Consider the following 17962-nt stretch of genomic DNA (forward strand, 5'->3'; position numbering starts at 1 on the left):
TTGATGCCAACTTGAAATTTAGTAAATAATGTATTTCTTATGTGCTAATGAATTATATTTCTATACAAAGTTTGACTTGGTACATGTCAGCTGTTTTAATTTTGGCTTGTTTGTAACCTAGAATAATAGGATTTGGAAAGGGGAACAAATAAGTGTTGAGCCAGTTTATTCTCACAACAGACAAATGCAGTGGTTATAGTTTAAAGTATCACATTCCAACCTAATTGTTCTGACATTATAAATGGGGTTAGTCTCAGGACAAGCTAATTAAAACAGCAAAAAGGAATAGGAAACTGTGCATGTGCCTTGTAAATGTATAACAGTAGAACTGATTCCTAACTGGCTAATAACTGTCCTAGAATTATGAATTAGTTCCACTGTCTTGTTTTAAAATGTGCATTATTGCTGCTGTCAAGTATTAGATAACATGGCTAACCTTTCAGCGACTGTGGCGATTGGTCAGGAAAATGCAAGCTAGCATTCTGCGTACATGCCCACAAGGAACCCTTAGCCAATATCAGGTTGGTCCCCACATTTGGAAACTGCAATAGTCACTGGTAAGAGAATTAAATCTGAGCCTCCATCTTTCAATGCAATCTCTGTGAAGTTGGAAGGAACAGAGAGAGAAAGATAAAGAGAGAGAGAGAGAGAGAGAGATCGGCTAAGAAATGATAACAGATTTCTGTCTGTAAAAGCCCAGAAGTCAGAAGTAGAACTTGAACTGTAGATTGAAATATGTGAAAGGCCTAGTCACCATAAAATATACTGCTAGTACAAATTAGAGATTTGGAATCTTGACTTTTTAGAAAGGAACTTCTTTTTAGAGGTGCTCAGAGTAATATGGATTATTTAAAGAACTGTCAGTCTGAATTTTAAGAACAGAGACAGAGGGATCTAGGAAATTTAACACTGCAAAAGGATAAAATGAATTCAGAGCTGATAGCCAGAACAGAAAGAAGTAGCAGCTGCAGAGTTGCTGTAATGAAGGACAAAACTTCAAACAACCAGTTAAAAAACCTTGTATCCCCACTAAGCAGCAACCCAGAAATGTATAGCTAAGAAAGGAGCTAGTTGCCACTGTCGCTTAATTCTGATAGTGATAATCCCCAGCCTACCAGTAATAAAAAGGTGAGCAAAAGGGAACAAAGGTCTGTAACCCCTTAACATTGATATGCAGGTTTTACAAAGGCTTGGCAGCAAGTTCAACTCCAAAGAAAAAAGGGGCGATAGTTCCTTGCATATTAGGAAGCTAAAGGAACGCTTTGCAGCATTTTCCACAACCACTGAAGAGGAACACATCTTCATAATCAAGTGGACCCATAAGTGATGTGAAAATTGACAGGGCTAGAGTATGCGAAGAAGATACAAAATGACACAAAGAGCTTGTACAAGGTTTTAAAAAAGGAGTGAGTGCGGTATTTCTATAGGAGAGGGGCTAGACAAGAAGCGTATGCCTTGAAACGCCATAGTGATTAAAACCTATAACAATTCTATAATCATTTAAAGGATGGGTATTTTGCAGCTGATTTTATTTCAAAATCAGAGAGTGATGATTTTATAGCTGTGTACTTCCAGAGCCCCAGCAAAAAAACACGAAATCTTGTAGAAACAGAATCCAAACAAAACTCCGATGTCACCACAGGTTAAAATTTATTAGGAAGCTTTCAGGTCTACACCCTTCATCAGCACATAATCATACTTCCAGAGCCCACCATTCAATATTAGGACACAGTTATCCCTAAAGTTTAGGAAGTCACCTTGACCTGTGCAGTGGATTGTAGACAAGGCAGTAGATATTCGGGAACCCAATGAGGGGAATGAAGCTCTGCCAAAGAGAAGGAGGTAGAATTACCTGCAACCCAAGCCCAGGTACTAGAAGTGAAAGCTTCTGATACTCTTGGGATGGAGAAAACTGAACTACCTACTTTAAAAGGCAATACAACAGGCTAATAACTGTATTACAAAACACATGCTAGTGTCAATTCTACTGTAGCTCAACAAATTCCTCCTGCTCCACAACCTCCGGTGGAATTAGGTTTGCAGCCCAGACCTTCACAGTCATAACCTCCCTCCCCCAGTCATATTCTAGTCAGGGACATATATATAGAAAATAGGGTCCAGGTAGACAAAGTGGCAGGAGATATGAATGGACACAGACAGAGACATAGTTTTGGCAGGAACTATTGCAGAAGGTATCAGTACAAAAAAAGGAGAGCAGTCCAGAAACAGACCTACTTCCCCTTACAGAGAAGGAACTGGAGAAAGAATAAGCAGGTCACAGGATGACGTCCAACACATAAGGGAAAAAATAGAAGGACTAAAGTCCTTTTTCCAAAATTCCTGGAACCGAAAATCCTCACTGCCTCCTACTTTCCTTCCAAGTGGGTCTGGAGTACCCAGCAATCCTACCCCTACTGACACCTGTACTCCCAGTAACAACTGACTAGTTTCTTCTGTCTTCTGTCAGGTTGCAAAGGTAAATGATGGCTACTAATTAAAAAAAAAATGCACAGTAAAGGTAATGTAAAACACTGTCTCCAGAGGTCGCCCCTTACTGAAAACTCCAAAAGCTTCTATTGTCATTAGTTTTGATACTGCCTTGTTACAAAGGATAGAGGAAAATAAATTATACTTGGGCAACTTTAAACCTAAGGGAAGTACAGATAGGTTTGACTTTGAAATAAATATGGAGAACAGCTTAAAATATGAGGCCCTAATAGACTCAGGAGGTGGATGTGAATAGACTTCTATTATAAGCTGAGCAGAGCATTAAAGGATTCAAAGAGACTGAAAATCCTACCTGATGGCCTGCAGGTTATAGGCTATATGGAAGGGAAAAAACAGTCTTAGTGAAAGTATGGCTAAAGCTAGTTTGGAAAAATGGAAGTGAGCCACCCATTGTATGTCATCAGTAAGTCAGGAGACGATTTCATAATTGGCAATGATCTGCTAAAAAGGTTTAGTCCTATAACTGACTATTTTCATGGGGTCCTGTGGTCACAGGTAAATAAGTCCATTCCATTAAGAAAGCATCTGTAGGCTCATAAGTAAGCAGAATCACACTGTTTAGAAAAGATGATGAAATGATTAAAGTGTTTTTTTGTGAGGTTTGATATGCCAGATGTCTGTGCTTGGAAACTCTGAGAATCTATATTTATGGAGACAGAGGGCACATATGATATGTGTATCAAAGATGTAGTAAAATCTGAGATAAGTACCAGAGGTCAGACATTCTTTACTAAAGAAATAAACCTGGCTGTTTCAGAAAATAATCCAAACACTGACACAGCAGTGCCGCACACTGAGCACCCTGCCTTCCATGTGGAAAATGCAAAGGAAAGTTCATTCGGTCATAATGTGCAGAATATGGTCAAAAGAAAATGAAATGATTATGTCAGTTAAGGTAGAAGAAAATGAAAGAATATGTTTGTGTTAATTATGGTCGAAGACTTTTTTAAGCATTACTCTGCATGAGTTGTTCCCACAATTTCCATTTATTTGTATGTAATTTGCTCCTTCCCTTTTCTAAAGATCCCTCTTCCAGCTCTTTTATAGGTTCATAGGTCAGTACTAGGCTATCGGCCCTAGGGCCTATACAAGCCTAGCCACAACAATTCCCTGGCTATTTCTTCCCACACCCCTGTCTAGCAGGGCAACTGACATGATCCCCGGGGTGAATTTCCTCCCATCCAATTGTCAAGGTTCCTTTTGAAGAGGGCCAAAGATGCGCTCTGCTTGACATGTATGGGCAGTCTATTCCAGAGTCTGGAGAGTCCCTGGGTCAAGAACCTATCCTTCCAGCATGTTTTGTTTATTGTGATGACAAAGTTTAGATCTGTGGAGCGTGTGGCTCTGAGGGATTGGGATTTCTTTAAGTGTAGCATGTCCAGCAGCTCTGAGTTTGACATGGCCTTGTATGTTAAGCAGAGTTCGCCTCTGAGTAGACGATATGTGACAGAGTATAGTTGGAGTTTTTAAGGCAGTCAGCATAGGGCATCTGCATTAGGTATGTGATTCTTTTAGTGAGGTATTTATGCGGCCTTTCCAGTTGTTATAGATGTCTTGAGAGGTACATACCAAACAGGGCATTGTACTCTATAATGGGACTAATGAGGGATGAGTACAGTGGGACAATGACCTCCTTTTTCCTGGATGAAAAGCCCTTAGTGATGAGGTGTGCCACATAGAAGAATTTCCTGACTGTTGTGGTGATGTGGTTATTGAAGGTGAGACCACTGCCCACCTGTGTCCCTAAGTCTCTTATCACACTTTCGGTGGTTAATGTACTGCCACCTATATAGTAATTCACAGGTGCATGTTTTTTCCCAAAGGGGATAACTATACATTTCTTGGCATTGAGCTTGAGCCCATGGCTCTGGTACCAAGCATCTGTTTCTGTAAGGCCCTTTTGTAGAGTATCCACATCATTTGGGGATTTAATAATGGCACCCAGTTTGCAGTCATCTGCAAACCTTGTTAGCCAGAGTCCCTTAGTGTTGGCCTGTACTTCAGAAAAGTAGATGCCAAACAAAAGTGGTTCCAGGACTGAACCCTGAGGTACTCCACTTGTCACTTGTCTGGGGCTGGATTTGGAGTTGGCTACTTTTACAGTGTGGGTTCTGTCAGTAAGCCAGTTGACAACTCATCAAGTGATGTAGGGATTAATGCCCAGCTTAGTAAGTCTATCTATGATTCCAGAGTGGGGGATGGTATCAAAGGCCTTGGTGAGGTCCAGATAAGCTGTGTGGACTACCTTACCCTCGTCCACGGCTCTGGAGACTGATTTGAAGAAGTCAGTCAGGTTTAGGAGGCAAGATCGGCCCTTCATGAACCCAAACTGGGTGAGGTCCAATGTTTGAAGGTTGCCAATGTCTTTGTTTATAAGTTCCATGATAATAAGTTCCATGGCCTTGCAGCTCAGGCTCGTCAGACTGATGGGATGGTAGTTCCCGGGATCTAAGATGGATCCCCCCTTGTGGAGTGGGATAACTGTAGCTGTGCACCACTCAGTGGGCACGAAGCCTGAGGTGAGGCTATGATTAAACATGACACTTAGGTGAGGTGCCAGTTTATTTTGTGGTTCATGTAATACACAGCCCGGGATGTCATCTGGTCCTATGGATGCTGTATTCTTAGCTTTGGAGAGTGCGTTTTTTACCTGTGTGGCCATAATTACCGGAATTTGGCAATCTTCCCGTATTGAGATGGGCTGTTTAGGGGGTGAGAGGGGTGAAGTTGGCACTGAATTGATCTGTCAGGATATTGGCAATATCCTTGGGATCAGTATATTTAATGCCATTCTGTTGTAGCTCAGAGCAGATCAGAGCATTGCCATTTAGATTCTTGACATAGTTATACAATGCCTTGTGGTTGTCTTTGGAATCTTTGGCAATTTTATTTTCATAACTAGCTTTGGAGAATTTTATGAGGGATCTCAGCTTTTTACTGAGGCTGGTAAGGGAGTTTTTTGAATCCCGGGATTTTCCTCTTTTCTGCAACAGTTTCTTCCTTTTGTTGTAAAGTTTGTTTATGGCAGGGGTCGGGGACCACCAGATTTACTTCTTTCTTTTTGGAGGAAAGCATCCTGGTTCTATTTGGGATGGCACGCTTCATGCACAAGTGGATGTGCTGATACAGTGCTTTAGTGTAAGATTCGGCAGTTGAACTTTCAGTTCCCGTCTGCATAGGTGTCATGAAGCTTGTAACTTCTGATTTGAGTAGCATGAAGTTGGCTTTGGAGAAGTTTTTTATGGAGGTTTCCTTACTGGGGGGTGGGGGTGGGATGTGGATGTTAAGGGTAATTAGCTTATGGTCAGACCTGACCAACGATGGGGTGACCATAGGTGTGGAGCATCTATTCTCCCATGTTGGTAATGACCAGGTCTAGGATATTAGAGCCCGTGGTGGGACTATGGATTATTTGATCCAGGGCGTTGGAATTTATGAATTCCAAGAACTGTTGGGCAAACGTGCTGGTACATGAGTAGTTTTCCCAGTTAATGGCAGGGTAGTTTAAATCACCCAGTATTAGGGTGTTTGGTTGTATCTTAATCATTTCCAGTACATTTAGAAAGGTGTAGTGAGAATCTTAGGGCATGGTGGGAGATCTTTAGCAAGCTGCAATTTGGATTGCAGTCTTACCTAGTGTTAGTTGTACCCGGAGAATTTCAGACGCATTGTGTTGGGCAATTAGCCTGGTGGTTTGAATATCCTTGGTGAATATGGACACTCCTCCACCTTTAGTGTTTTGTTCCTGGTTTGGTGGCCGAAAAGTGTGGTGTTCTCCATTTTTAAGAGTGCCTAGAAAGAGTGCATTTTGAGGTTTAGACTTCTAGCATTGAGTAGCATTGCCTTCAGAATTTGCATGCTTGTACCTGTTACGGTGGTGGTTTTGTCCTTTGAACTTTACCTAAAAAAGGCACTATAGGGGTGGTAAGAGCCTTAGCCAGTAACCTGAATCCCAGGGGCGATAGGTGCAGACCATCTCTGGCAAAGCATCATGGTCTGTCGATCATGTTATCACAGGCAGACAGATACTGGATCCCCTTTAAATGACACCAGAAGCTTAGCCAATTGTTGAAGTCAATCATTTTGTCCTTATATTGTGGTATCATTCTGGGTGAAGGCAGGATGCTACTCAGGGCTAGGGTCATAACTGCCTGGGCCACATCATCTGAGAGCTCTTCCATGTCTCATTTCATGTAGTCCAGGGAGGTACGTCTCAGGTCATTCACTCCAACATGGACAATAACAGAGTCATATTTGTACTTGTTGTGGAGTAACTTGAGTGAATGTGTTATGTGGCAGATCCTGGCACCCGACAGGCTGCTAACTGCAATTTTCTCCTTGTTCAGCCGGTGAGTGGGACATCAGTGTACCTGACTATAGAGTCACCTATGACTAAAGTGTTAGGTACATTGTCTTGCCTTAGGTGCTGTTGCTGGGTGGCACACTGGCATTGTGAGCTATGTGACACTTTGGTTGTGAATGGTGTTTGTTTGCATTTCAGCTTTGGAGTTCCTTGTTGCTTGGGCAGATTACAGTTAAGGGCCTCTGCATATATGGATTTAATGTTGCTATGTGTGGGTGTTGGTGGTGTGGGTTTAGAAGGGCTATGTGTTGCTTGAGGTGTAGTGCGGGTATTAACCTTCTCCTCTTGACTGTCTAGCACAATCTTGTGTGAAGAGAGCTTTGCTTCCAGTTTGGCTATGTAAGTACATCTCTCACAGGTTTTAGTGTTGGGTTGTAGGAGGAGAGGGTTGTCTATGTACATGAGGCAATTGCTGCATTGCCCTAGTATGCCCAGATTCACCAGTTGGACAGGAGAAATCACTGGAAGCTGACCCTTGGACATGGCTGGTTTGGTGCTTTTTTTGTAAAGTACAGGAGCTGTTTTCCCTTGCCTTAGCAAGGTACTTTGAAATTATAGGCTGTTTAGTGCCTACGATTAATTTTTCCTTATTAACAAGGAGAGTTGAGTGCTTGTATCAGTTTAAGGCTTCCTAGTGCTTTCCAGCAGGAATTAGAACAAGTGCTCATCACAGGGATGCTTAAAGGTAAGATGAAAAAAAAAATGGTTTGTCCTAAACACTGCAGTGTGCACTAGATAACTTAGATGTGAAAATAGGTAACTTAAGTATTACCTGTCTAAAAAGTTAAGTTTTAGTGGAGAGTCACTATTTTTAAAACAGCAAGAAAGATTAAAAGGGGGTGGTCACTTTTGTATTCTGGTACTATGGAATTCAGTAGGTTGGCCAATAAATTTAAATAGTTGAAGGGGAGCGATTTCACAAAATTATAATATTGTGCTTACTCACACCAGCTAATAAAAGTATAAAGGAAATGAGATATATGGTCAAATTAACATAAGAGGCAGGCAACTAGAAAGACAGTGGTATTTAAGAACATGACAGTAAACGAGTGGGTGGGGAATTTCTGTCTGACTCAAAAGAGACAGAGCTGTGGTCTCTTTTGACGTTTTAATATGCACTTAAAAGCAAAATACAAGTAAAACACAAGGTAAAGAAAACAAATCACTGTATTCAAAATATCTGTTTTATAATATTAAATACTTCCAATACAGTTGGTTTAGACTTTGATTTCCATTTTCTAGTAATTGCTTTTTTGGCAACCAGCAGAATTAAGCTTAATAAGACCTTATCATTTTTAGGCAATTAAGGTCCTGTGTCCTAGCTCAAAAGAATCATTTCTTTAGTTACAGCCATTTGCTCCCCCAATATTTTTAACAGAGAAATTTCCTGTAGGAACTTTTTTAAATATGCCAATTCATTACACTCACAGAACATAAGCTCCCAGTTTCCTGTTTCCCATCAGACCTCCAATATTTGCTATATATCTTATCTTATTCTTTGAAGTGTTTTGGGGTATAAAACTACTGATACAAGCATTTCCAAGCAAAGATCCTAAACTTTCTAGACTTTGTTGCACACTTGGGAGTCATACTTACATCCTTCCATTGTTCTTTTATGAATTGCTTTTCCATTCTCTATTCCCAGTTTTTTCTAACTCTCTCTGATGGATTCATATAGTTATCCTACAATATTTTGTATGTCCTACTAATTATCTCTTTTTAACAGTAGCTTCTGCTATATATTAAAAAAAACTCTACTAGAGCAGGTCTTTCACTTAAGATTCCCTTATCCCTTTCTTTTTGCCCATACTCTGATATAAATTCATGGTAAGGAAGGCACTCTCCAGCCTGAAATCCAATGTCATCATGACCTCATCCCACTCTATTACCTTTCCCACTCAGGAGCTAGAATTTGCATGAAAAAAATGGCATAGGAACTTTGCTGTGCTTAAACTTTGAAAAATGTCTTATATGCAAATTAGGGTAAGGAATGCTAAGGAGGTAGAGGCCTGGCCTGAAATTTGTTAAACAGTCAGAATTGCTAAGGGATGTTTCAAATCATGTGCAAAATTTAAAGAATACAAAAATTTGTGTTTGAATCAACAGACAGGGCAAAAATCATTGCAGCAGCCTGTATAAGTGCTAAAGGGCCTATAACCACCCCTGTACATAGGGCTAGATGTCCTATTGTGCATGGGAGTTTTTGGATCTGGTCAATGATATTCTGTGGTCGTATACAAATGACTCTACAAGCTCTGAAGTCCAGATAGACTGTACCCCAAGTATGTGGCTGAAATTGCTACAGTAATGAGGTTACAATTATACCCTACACTCATTAATTAGATGTCAGCTGCAGAGTGATGCATGTCTTGGTACATAATCCAACAACAAATCCCATTGCTATATAAGTTCACTTTGAGCTAGCCACAATAATAGGGGACTCCATCTATGATTTAAAAGTAGCTGTTCCTGTCATAGGTGTATAGGTTCATATGTAGGTACTAGGCTATCGGTCCAAGGGCCTACGTAAGTCTAGCCAACAAAGTTCCCTGGCTTACGCCACCGAAGAAAGTTATTTTCCTGTGCCACTGTCGAGCAGAGACACAGAAGTGATCCCTGGGGTGTATTTCCTATTTCCCATCCACTCATCAAGATTTTTCTTGAAGAGTGCTAATGAAGAACTTTGCTGGACATAGATGGGTAGCCTGTTCCAGAGTATGGGAAGTCTCTGGGGCAGGAATCTAATCCATCTATCCCTCCAGCATGTCCTGTTTATTGTGGTGACAAGGTTTAGGTCCCTAGAGCATGTAGCTTAGAGGGACTGGGATTTCTTTAGGTGTAGCATGTCCAACAGCTCTGGGTTTGGCATAGCTTTAAATGTTAGGCAGAGATCACCTCAGAGTAGGCGATATGCTATGGAGTAAAGCTGGAGTTTTTTGAGGTGGTCAGTGTAGGGCATTTGTTTGAGGCCAGTAATCCTCTTTGTGAGGTATTTCTGTGGCCTTTCCAGCTGCAGCAGATGTCTTGTGAGGTACATTCCAAAAGGGGCGTTGTACTCTATAATGGGTCTAATGAGTGTCGAGTAGACGGGAACAATGACCTCTTTTTTCCTGGATGAGAACCCTTTTATGATGAGGTTTGCCACATAGAAGGACTTCCTGACTACTGTGGCGATGTGACTATCAAAGGATAGACTACTCTCCACCTGGGTCCCAAGGTCTCTTATCACGCATTCAGTGTTAAGTAGATTGCTGCCTATGTGATAGTTCATGGGTACAGAGTTTTTACCAAAGGGGATGACACTGCCCTTTTTGGCATTGAGCTTGAGGCCATGGCTCTGACACCAGGCATCTGTCTCAGTGAGGCCCTTCTGTAGGATGTCCACATCATTTGGGGACTTGACTATGGCTCCTAGTTTGCAGTCATCTGCGAACTTCATTAGCTAGAGGCCTTCTGTGTTAGCCTGTACTTCAGAGAAGTAGATACCAAACAGGAGAGGTCCCAGACAGAAACCTGTGGTACTCCACTTGTCACTGCTTTGAGGTCAGATTTGGAGTCTGCAACTTTTACAGTGTGGGTTCTGTCAGTGAGCTAGTTAGCAACCCATCTTGTGACGTAGGGATTTATACCTAGATTAGTGAGTTTATCTATAATTCCAGAATGGGGGATGGTGTCCAAAGCCTTGGCGAGGTCAAGCTAGGCTGTGTGAACCAACTTATCCTCATCTACGGCTTTGGTGACTGCCTCAAAGAAGTCGATCAGGTTCAGGAGGCATGATCTGCCTTTCATAAACCAGAACTGGGTGGGATCCAGAGTTTGGAGATTTCCAATGTCTTTGTTTATGAGTTCCATGATGATACGTTCCATGGCCTTGCAGACCAGGCTCGTCAGGCTAATAGGTCAATAGTTCCCGGGATCAGTGGTGGCTCCCCCTTTGTGGAGTGGGATAACTGTTGCTGTGCGCCATTCATTGGGCACAAAGCCTAATGCTAGGCTATTATTGAACATGGTGCTTAAGTGGGGAGTTTGTTTGTTCTGAAGTTATGGTAAAACACAGCTTGAGATGTTGTCCAGTCCCATGGATGCTGTGTTTTTGGCTTTAGAGAGTGCAGCTTTTACCTGTGTAGTTGTGATTACAGGGACTCTGCATTCTTCCTGTATAGATATGGGCCCTTTAGGGGGTGAGAGGGGGTAAAGTTAGCACTGAACCTATCTGCCAGGATGTTGGCAATATCAGTTGGTTCTGTAATTTTCTTGCCTTTGTGCTGTAACTTAGAGCAGATCTGGGTGTTACCATCGAGATTCTTGACATAGCTATAGAATGCTTTGTGGTTGTCCTTGGAATTAGTGGTGATTTTGTTTTCGTAGCTAGCTTTGGAGGATCTTTTAAGGGATCTCAACTTCTTACTGAGGCTGACCAGGGAGCCCCTCCACTCATGGGATTTTACTGTCTTTTACAACAGTTTCTTCCTTCTGTTGTACAGTTTGTTTATGGCAGGGGACCACCAGATTGGCATCCTTTTTTGGAGGATAGCGCCTTGATTTTTTTTGGGATAGCATGATCCATGCACTCGTGTAAGTGCTTATAGATTGCATTTGTGTAGGTTTCAGCAGTTGTAACTGTATTGTCCATCTGCATGGGTGTCATGAAGTTCACCACTTCTGTCTTAAGAAGCATGAAGTTGGCTTTGGAGAAAATTTTTACTGTGGTTTCCTTAATGGGGGGTGGGATGTGGCTATCAAGGGTGATTAGCTTATGATTGGATCGGACCAATGAGGAGTTAACTTCAGGTGTGGAACATCGGTCACTCATGTTGGTAATGACTAGGTCAAGGATATTGTTGCCCCTGGTGGGGGTGTGGATAAGTTGATCCAGGGCATTGGAGTTTATGAATTCCAGAAAGCGTTGAGCTAAGGAGTTGGTACACGAGTAGTTTTCCCAGTTAATGGTGGGGTAGTTGAAGTCACCCATTATTAGGGTGTTTGGTTGAACCCTAATAGTTTCCAGTACATCAAGAAAAGAGGAGTGGGAATCCTGGGGCATGGTGGGGGATCTGTAGTAAGCTACAATTTGGATTGCAGTTTTGCTCAGAGTTAGTTGCACTTGGATAACCTCGGATGTATTATGCTGAGCAACTAGCCTGGAGGTGTGGATATCCTTAATGAATATGGCCACACCTCCGCCTTTGGTGTTTCGGTCCAAGTTACATGGCCGAAAAGTGTGGTATGAGTTATAGCCTGGTAGTGCAGGGATGCTCTCTGGAGCCTTGAATCAGGTCTCAGTCACTGCACAGATGTCGATGTTCTCCATTTTAAGGAGTGCCTCGAGTGAGTGCATGTTGAGATTTAGACTTCTAGCATTGAGTAGCATTACCCTCAGTTTTTGCTTGCCTGTTCCTGTTATAGTGATGAATTTGTTATTTGAACCTTGCCTAAAAAAGGCACTATCGGGGCAGCAAGAGCCTTAGCCAGTATCCAGAATCCCAGGTGCGACAAGTGCAGGCCATCTGTGGCAAAGCATCGTGGTCTTTTGACCATGTCATCCCAAGCGGACATATACTGGATCCCCTTAGAATGACACCAGAAGCTTAGCCAATTGTTGAAGTCAATCATTGTGTCCTTGTACTGCGGTATCATTCTGGGTGATGGCAGAATTCTACTCAGGGCTAGGGTCATACCTGCCTGGGCTACAAGATTGGAGAGCTCTTCCATGTCTCTTTTCATGTAATCCAGGGAGGTACGTCTCAGTCATTCACACCAACATGGACAATGACAGAGTCATATTTGTACTTGTTGTGGAGTGACCTGAGTGCGTGGGTTATGTGGCGGATCCTGGCACCTGACAGGCAGCTGACAGTAACCTTCTCCTTGTTTAGCCTGGTGAGTGGGAGATCAGTGTGCCTGACTATAGAGTCACTTATGACTAGTGTGTTGGGTACGTTGTTTTGCCTTATTGGCTGTGGTTGAATGGCACACTGAGTCTGTGGGCTATGTGTCATTTGGGTTGTGTTGGGGGATGGAGGTTGCTTGCGTTTCTGCTTTGGAGGTCTCTGTTGCTTAGTCAGATTATTATTGAGAGCCTCCGCGAATGTTTTTGTGTTACTATGTGTGGATTTTGGTGGTGTAGATTTAGTGAGACTATGTGATGAGTGTGGTGTGGTGCAAATGTTTACCTTCTCCTCAGGACTGTCAAGTTCAGTCTTGGTTGGAGAGAGCTTTATCTCCAGTTTGGCTAGATAAGTGCATCTCTCACAGGTTGTAGTGTTGGGTGGTAGGAGGAGAGGGTTGTCTGTGTACATGAGGCAATTTCTACATTGCCTCAAGATGCCCAGATTCATCAGATAGACAGGAGAGAACACTGGGAGCTGACCCTTGGACATGCCTGAATAAAAAACTGTTTTCCACTAGATAAGGGAAGAAAGTGAGTACAAGAGCTGTTTTTCTCTAAGCAAGTGAGAAAAGTAAGTACAAAAGCTGTTTTCCTCTAGGTAATGAGGAAGATTGAGTGCTATAGTAATTAGTAGCTTATTTAGTGCTTACAAGTTCTGAACAAGTGCTGAGCACGAATAAGCAAATTTATGTGCTAAAACTAAGAATCTGTATCTGCACTAGACGAGTTACAGGACAGAAACAAGTGCAAATGCAGGCTTTCAAATCAGAAAGTTGAGAGAGATGGAAGAGATTGCCCAAACAGCCAATAACTACAATTTCTGGTCCAGAACCACTCCTTATACAGTAGACAGGTTACCTAGTGCTTACCACTCCCACTGATAAGCTAGAAGGTTTCCCGCCAACACAGAAAGGATTGGGGGGATCAGAAGCTTACATACAGTCCTAGAAACAGCAAATCTGTATCTGGAACACTAGTTACAGGAAAGGTAGGAAACAGGCTTACAGTTTTTCTTTTTTTGTTTTTTTTTTTTTGTTTTTTTTTACAGAAAAGTAGCACAAAAACAGCAGTAAAAACAATTCACATGCAGTGCAGCTAGCACACTTGAGTATGTAGCAATATTAGAACAAACACAGTTTAAAAAATGCAATTAAATTAAAAAGGACTGAAAGCAAGTGCAGAAAGAGTTTATTAGGTAGAATGTGGTAAAGAGATGGGACTGGGGAAGTGTCCCAGATCAAATCTACAGTGGAGTGTGAGGTTACTATACGTCCAGGTTTCCCCGGACACGTCCTCTTTTTTGGGCTGCTGTCCGGGCGGTTTTTGAAAATTCTGCGATTTGTCTGGGTTCGCAGAATTTTCAAAAAACAGACATCCCTATTTTGGTGTCTTTCCTCCGCTTTGTTTTTTTTTTATTTGCTCATATACCGGTATATGAGCCAATCAAAAAATGGAGCTCTGTTCAATGCGGAACTGCTTGATGTTCCGCATTGAACAGAAGAGGGTCCACTGTGCGTGTTTTTGATTGGCTCGTGTACCACCATACGGGCCAATCAAAAATCTCTTGAACCTAAGAGGGAACAAAAAAAAAAAAGGTCTTTAGTTTTAGTCCCAACAGTAAAGACTTTTTGCTCTTCAGCCCTAACAGGACGAAATAATATGTGCTGGTAGCAGCACATATTTTTTCGTCCTCTTTTACATACAAGCAATTATGGTAACCCTAGTGGGGTGGGCATCTGCAAAAGCCACCAAATTTAAACTACAAACCAAAAATAAGGAGGGTGGGTGGCAGAGATCTAAGCAACAACTAACAGTACAAATTCTAAAACCAAAAAATATACTCAGCTCTGTATATTTGCAGATCAGTCTCTCAGAACAGGGAGACAACAGTTTCAAAAGAGATCTAAGCAACAACTAACAGTACAAACTCTAAAACCAAAAAAATATACTCAGCTCTGTATATTTGCAGATCAGTCTCTCAGAACAGTGAGACAACAGTTTCAACAGAGATCTAAGAAACAATTAACAAACTCTATAACCAAAAAATATATACTCAGCTCTGTATATTTGCAGATAGTCTGGAAGGCAGTCTCTCAGAACACAGGTTCCAGCAACTGGTAAATTACCAGAAAGTATTGTGCAGAACAAAGAAATGAAGAAAGAAGTGAGGTCACTGCCAAAAGGCTTAATCCTATTGCAGGAAATCTGTCCCATCAATAAAAACAAAGTTAATGGTGATTACCTTGTGTTGTCTCATATAGTGAGAGCGAGAGAACAGCTTAGAGAAGTGTGCACAGTTGATCTTAAAAATATGTCTGACATAATAGAAGACAAAGTTGAGCTTTGTAATAACTTGCCTTTCTCAGACCTCTCGAGTCAAGTGGAACAGACTATATAGGCATGCAGTTATGAGACAGAAAAAGAGAGAGCGAGAGAAAGAAAGAAACAGTGTGTGAGATGTTTAATCTATTTGCCGATGTGTTTGTAAAAGATGACTATGATTGTGGGGTAGCTAATCTTCGTGTTACCCGGGTACCTACTGATCCTAGTAAGGGTCTAGTGTATGTACATCATTGCAGGATCCCACTGGCATCCTATGATAATATTCAGGAGATTCTGGATACCCTAATCAAGAGAGGGATTATAAGGCAGATAAACTCTGTATACAGGTCTCCTGTATGGCCTATCTTCCACCTCACAGGTAAGTGAAAGTTAAATCAACAGGTGTTCTTTTCTTGGTGGCCCATGACATATTTGGATCAAAGCTGGTCTACAGTTGGACATGCAAAATACTTCACAGCAATGGATGTCTCAAATGGAATCTGGACCCCGAAGGTTCACACCCAATATCAGTACAAACTAGCCTTCACATTTGGTGTAAAACAGTGCACCTGGAACAGATGTCCTTTCGGGTACCTGCCCTCTCCTGCAGATTTCAATATCTTTCTGTACCAGGCCATGCCTGATGAATAAATTAGAAGAAATCTGATTTAGATGGATGAAGTACTAATCAAAAACAACACTTTTGAGGTTTATCTGTCTGTGTTCCCTTTTGTGATCAACTACTTAAAGAATGTTGGACACAAATTATCCCCCATAAAAGGACAGTGGTTTAAAAACAAGGTGAACTATCTAGGGTATGAAATTGGACCAAATGAGCTTCACCCTCAAAACAACAAAATGGAGGCTATCTAGCATAGCAACCATCCAAAAACCTTGTGGGAACTAAGAAGTTTCCTAAGTATCTGCAATTACTCTAGACTGTTTATACAGAACTATGCAGAAGTGGCATATCCCCTCGCCAAGCTTCTAAAAAATCAGATCCCTGGGTATAGGCTCATAGGTGTATACTAGGCTAACAACCACTAGAGACCTTATAAGCCTAGCTATGTAACCCAAATGTGACCCATACATTTATTTTATATAGGGGTGATTTACTGACTGCCTCTGTTCATCAGATACATATGTGCCAGGCCAGGAGTGAATTTCTGATTACCTGTTCTTTAGTCCAAGTTGTGCTTAAGTAGGGATTGGGAGGAACTCTGCTTTAATGGACGGGACATCTGTTCCAGAGAATGAGAATTCTCTGAGAAACATACCTGCATCTCTGTCATGTCTTTTTTATGTCACAAGCAAAATGTAGGTATTTTAATCTAGTAGCTCTGATGCTGTTTGTTTTGTGGATGTGCAAAATGTTCATCAAAACAGGGTCCAGAGATGCCTTGGATGTCAGGCAAAGATCACACCTCAGATGTCTGTATGATACAGAGTAAAGAGACAGGGCTTTTGAGGAAATCAGTGTAGGACACTGTGTTTATTCCCTGTATCCTTTTTGTAAGAACCATTTGTGGACATTCCCTGTGTCTGGTCAGGTACATAGTGAAGGGGGGCATTATACTCTCTAATGGGTCTGATGAAGGGTGAGTAAAGTGATATGATGAACCAACATCTCTAAACCTAGATGCCATGGCCTTGTTTATAAGTTGAGCAACATAGAAGGATTTTCTTACTACCTTGGACACATGTTGATCAAAGGCTAAGTTACTATCTACATGAGTTCCCAGATCCCTGACTAATGAATCTGCTCTTAGGAGTGTTTAATTGATAATGTAGTCACCCAGGGTGGCTGATTTCCTAAAAGGTACTATAATGTATTTCTTGGTATCAAGTTTTAAGCCATGGCTTTGGCACCAAGCTTTTGACTGTGTTAGACCTTTCTGAAGAGTGTTCTCATCCTGGGGAGATTCAATGACCGCTCCCAGTTTGCAATCATCTGCAAACTTGTTTAGCCAGTTGCCTTTGAACATTGGCTGGGTATGGAGGAAGGAGCAGGAAAAAGCCATGCAAGCTTTAAAGGTTAGCTTGAGTAAGAACTCATGCCTAACATACTCACAGACTGGTAAGAATTTCTATCTAGAAACAGGGTATACTGACATATACTGACAGCAGTTTCAGTGCTGTCCTGTATCAAAGACATGATTCAGATCACTGTGTTGTAGCTTATGCTAGCAAAACCCTAAGTGAGGTAGAGAAAAAAAGAGTGTGAACAGGTTCTCTTTTCTACTTTATGGGTAGTATAGAGATTCAAAAACTATATATGTGGTAAGAAGGTTGTACAGGCACAACATCAGCCTCACTGCCCTCTTGGGAAGCCAAAAACTAAGGGATGGTAATGTGTCTAGCAGTCTAATTGAGGCCTGGGCCTGAGCTTTCAAGGACTAGTTTTGGAAGTAAAATATACCAAAAACACAAAGATCCGAATTGTCCAAGGACTGGCAGATTTGCAAATGTATGACTGCACCAAATCTGAATCTGAAGGGTTTAAGCAATCACCTCAGCAGGACCCAGCATTAGACTTTTATAGGCAGAAAAACAGACACTACCATTATGATGAAAATGTGTGCAAAGACTTTCCTAAAGCATATGTTGATGGATGCTGTTTTAGTCAAGATGGAAACAGGTACAGAGGCTTGGGGGTAGCATGACGTGAAGATAAACCATGTCCTCCTATCAGCTACCAGCCTGGATACCAAACTAATTAGTATGCCGAGTTAGCATCTGTATATGTAGCTATACAGACAGCAGTCCAGATCAATTTGCATGATCTTGTGATCTGTACAGACTCTGATTATGCTTGATATAACTTCCTTACACATTTACCAGGCTGGAAAGTAAATAGCATGCTCAACTGTAAAGAGTTA

This window comes from Protopterus annectens, chromosome 1.part1 (assembly GCF_019279795.1).
Source record: "Protopterus annectens isolate FY-2018-M chromosome 1.part1, PAN1.0, whole genome shotgun sequence".
Classification (NCBI taxonomy): Eukaryota; Metazoa; Chordata; order Ceratodontiformes; family Protopteridae; genus Protopterus; species Protopterus annectens.